This window comes from Priapulus caudatus, unplaced genomic scaffold (genome assembly GCF_000485595.1).
Source record: "Priapulus caudatus unplaced genomic scaffold, Priapulus_caudatus-5.0.1 Scaffold7, whole genome shotgun sequence".
NCBI classification, from domain to species: Eukaryota; Metazoa; Priapulida; class Priapulimorpha; order Priapulimorphida; family Priapulidae; genus Priapulus; species Priapulus caudatus.
In genome coordinates this window covers 616,564-620,397 of record NW_014577068.1, presented here as the reverse complement: position 1 = coordinate 620,397, position 3,834 = coordinate 616,564, and positions in this window count along the sequence as shown.

Here is a 3,834-nt window from a genome sequence, read left to right as displayed (position 1 = left end):
GGCAGCACCAGGTTGTAACTACGGAACGCTGGGGGCTGTTGGGGATATTAGGTAAGCACAGTAACAGCACTTGTTTCGCTTCCTTGTCATCAGGAACACGATGGCAACACAGCTAAAATCAGCTGCTAGCTCGCCGTGAGCACACATTTATTTCTAGCCCGCTGGAAACGCTACACGCTGAATACAATTCGATGCCTAATATCCCCAACAGCCCCTAGTGTTCCGTCATAGACAATAGAACACTAATCCGATAATACACTTGCGCCGAATAGATGCGAACATTTGGGAAAACTGTGTGAAACCGTGTCGTATTCAAAGAACTTTTTTGAAGAACACATACGATTTTCAGGTAAATTGGTGGTGTCATATGATTAAGGGAGAATCATAGACGAAAACAAGGTAAAGTTTGAATATATTTATTTACTTATTGATAGAATATTTACAAGTTCAAAACTATGCAAAACGCTGTTAAAACGGTGTCATACTCTTCTCTCTTCTCTATTATGAGCTCTTGATAACAATTACCGGGTCTTTTTTCAAATAAACGTGAAGTGATAAAATTAGGTGTCAAACGGCGAGAGATTGAGTGAGGTGACAGGTCTACACACCCAATGACTTAATATGCCGTTAAATTGACTACGTCGCGAATTTTCTATGGTGTATTTTGTAAAAATTTTGTTGCCATTTTTTTACATTAAAAGTAAGTACTAACGGACTAAATGTATCGTCAAATTCTTACCTGATAAGATTGTTTCTCAACTAGTTAAAAATCAAAAAAACCTGGACGATTTGATATTATGCTCCTAACATTAATTGCTTGCTATGGGCTATGTATGAGTCACGAGTGTATGTTTACATCAAACAATATAGTAAAATAGGAAGTATAATGCAGCAATTTAACCATAGAAATTGAACAGAATTACTTACATTTTGTGAAAAAGTGGAAATGTTTTTTTTTGTTTTACTATTGACGGTGACGTAATCACTTTAAGCATAAAATATTTAGTGCTATAAGTACTCTACTCTGAAAGTTTGCACAAACTACTGGCAATGACATCCCGGGCGGGTCTCCTATGAATGTTAATTTATGTGTAATTTTTATAAGACGTTATCATTAATGTTGCTATAATATTATATTCAAATTAATTCACTACTTTTAAAATATGCCAATCTGCTATACTGTGCATCATTTAATTATTTTCAAATAATAAGAAAACATGACATAAACAATTGTTGATAAGCTAGCGATAGATATATTGTGCTACTGAATAGTAGTTTGTGTTTGTGTTACACAAACGTTTTGTGTAAAATGTGGTTACTTGCGTTTGTACTTTCCTAATTTAATTGATCGCTTAGCTATTAACTATATATACAAACACATGCTTCTCTGTGTTAAAAATGTAAACAACGTAGTGTAAAAGTAAGAAAACAAATTAGCGACGGAAATTTTATGAAGATATAATATAGTTAAAGGGATCGTTTACTCTAGGTTCTAGGGTTATTTTCAGTTAATTTAGGTTAAAATTACGCTACATAAAAAGTTTCATGGTTCAATCACCATTAGAAATACTTTATCTAAACAAATGTTTTAAAACTAACAACTACAGTTTGATTACAACGACGGTGGCGCCACTCGCATGCCGCACGATCTGATTAGAGTTGCTGCCCAAAACCACTTCCAGCAAGGGCCTACAGACCGAGGGGTTTCTTATTTATTCATTTTAAAAGCAACAAGGATTGTAATCTCTTTATAAACGACATGTAGTTTCCAAAAGGGCGCCGAACATTACCGCAAATCACTCGCGATGTTCAGTATTATTATTATAAATTATCGATAAAAAATATTAAGCCCTAAGCAAATGGCAGATATCCTTTGGTTAAAGATTAGATTTAGCACTATAAATATAATACTTGCAACTTCTCGCATGCTGTGCTATATTTACAACAGTGCACCTCGGCGCCATCCAAAGTGGGTAACGTTGCAAAATTAAATTGTTCAAATACGCAACTTTTTCGGCGGCGGGTGGCTCAGCACGGTCGCGGGTGTACATGGCGCCGTTTCAAATTTCGTTACGTTGATGGTGTTTAATTAATTATAACAATTAAATTAGGTATCTGGTAACAAATACGTGTGGGTATAGACGATTTGTTATACAGTAAGTACAGTTGTATGCAGTAAAATCCTAGAGACTACTGTCCCTTTAATTTGTTTGAATGTGTACGAAGCATCTTATCTGTATTGATACTGCCTATCCTTATGAATGTGTTTTCCACGACAAACGATGAGGCCTAGCCCAAAAGCTGGCTGAACTTACATGAATACAACTCGGAGCGCAGGTAATGTACTATAGCCACACCACCAGCCTAGCCATTTTAACAACAGACCACGACCTGGGTTGCGCATGACTCATGTGTGTATATAGCGTTGCCAACCTGAGATATTTCCCCTCGACTATGAATCACGTAATCTGTTACCTAACTGGTTTTTAATTATCAGGCAGCACCTGAGGAAACCGTCGAAATTGGTTCCTGGTTTATAATAAAAAACTTCTTGAGTCATTAACCGTATATATACTCCTGTCATTATCACGCTAAGCATATAATATTGCCGCTGCAAGCGCTAAGGAACGGCCACGGACGGACTGCACGAACCTACAAATGTTTAGCCTCAGATCTACGATGGGCTCAACCTGCGTATAGTGGGCCTCTGTGTCTGCAATAGTAACCGAGCAGAAGCTCTGACTATGCGGGGTTGCATCGGGCTACACCTTTACTAGCTACCCCTATTATTACCAACCGCAACGGTAGCCGCAGCAGTAGCTCTACCGGTGGAGCCCCTTCGCTCCCGCTACTGGGAGCATCTGTAGCGATAACCAGGGAGTCTATAATAGAGCTTATTATAGACTCCCTGCGATAACGAAGGGACTACACCAGTAGTGGTACGCCATTACATGATTTTTTTGTTACGCGTAACCTCAATTTCGCAGGGGTCCTTTTCCTACTCCACCTTCAAAACAACTAGTGTAGGAAAGCGGCAAGTGTAGGAAAGCGGCAAGTGTAAGAAAGCGCCGGCTTCTCCACACTTAGCGCGCACATTGATAATTTCCCGTGAGTCTGCTTCAGCTTGGCCGCACGGCGTAGGCCACCAATATAACACCAATATAAGTCGCGCGTGTGAGATACTGGGGCCATTAGACAACTTGTTGACCCCAAACGCGCAGGAACAAGGAGCCGTGGTAAAGAGAATATTACAAATACCGAATTGAAGAGTAGCTTGCAAATACCGTGTTCGTGTTATCTTATCTGTGTTATCTATCGTGGACTCTGTCAACGCAACCTGTTACTACCCCCACTAAGAAACGGGTGCCACTAGCGCACCTACTAAACCGTAGAGCCTGGGGAGCGGGAAGACTTATATCCCGTCCTTAGACTACCCCCGAAAAACTGAACCGTACAATGTAATCTAGTAGCATATTAATTAATCGCAGTGTTTTTAGATGATATTTTAGGTACCTACACGATACGTGATATAGATACCGTCGGATCAGCTCCCTACGGCGAAGGGTAATGCCCCCCAATGCCCCAGACAGTTTGATTACTGAATTATTACTGACCAGTGGGCCCGTCTAACCCACGCTCCATAAACTTTCCCCAAGCGAAATGAGCAATTTAACCAATTAATCCCATCTCGAATTAAAAAACAATGGTTTTGTAGCACCGGACACCCCCGCCGTACGAGCAGGTCATGACCAATCACTGTGCACGTAACATACAGTAAAAACCCGCGTATAAGAACATAGATTTTAAGAACATGTTAGGCTAAAATTTACCATT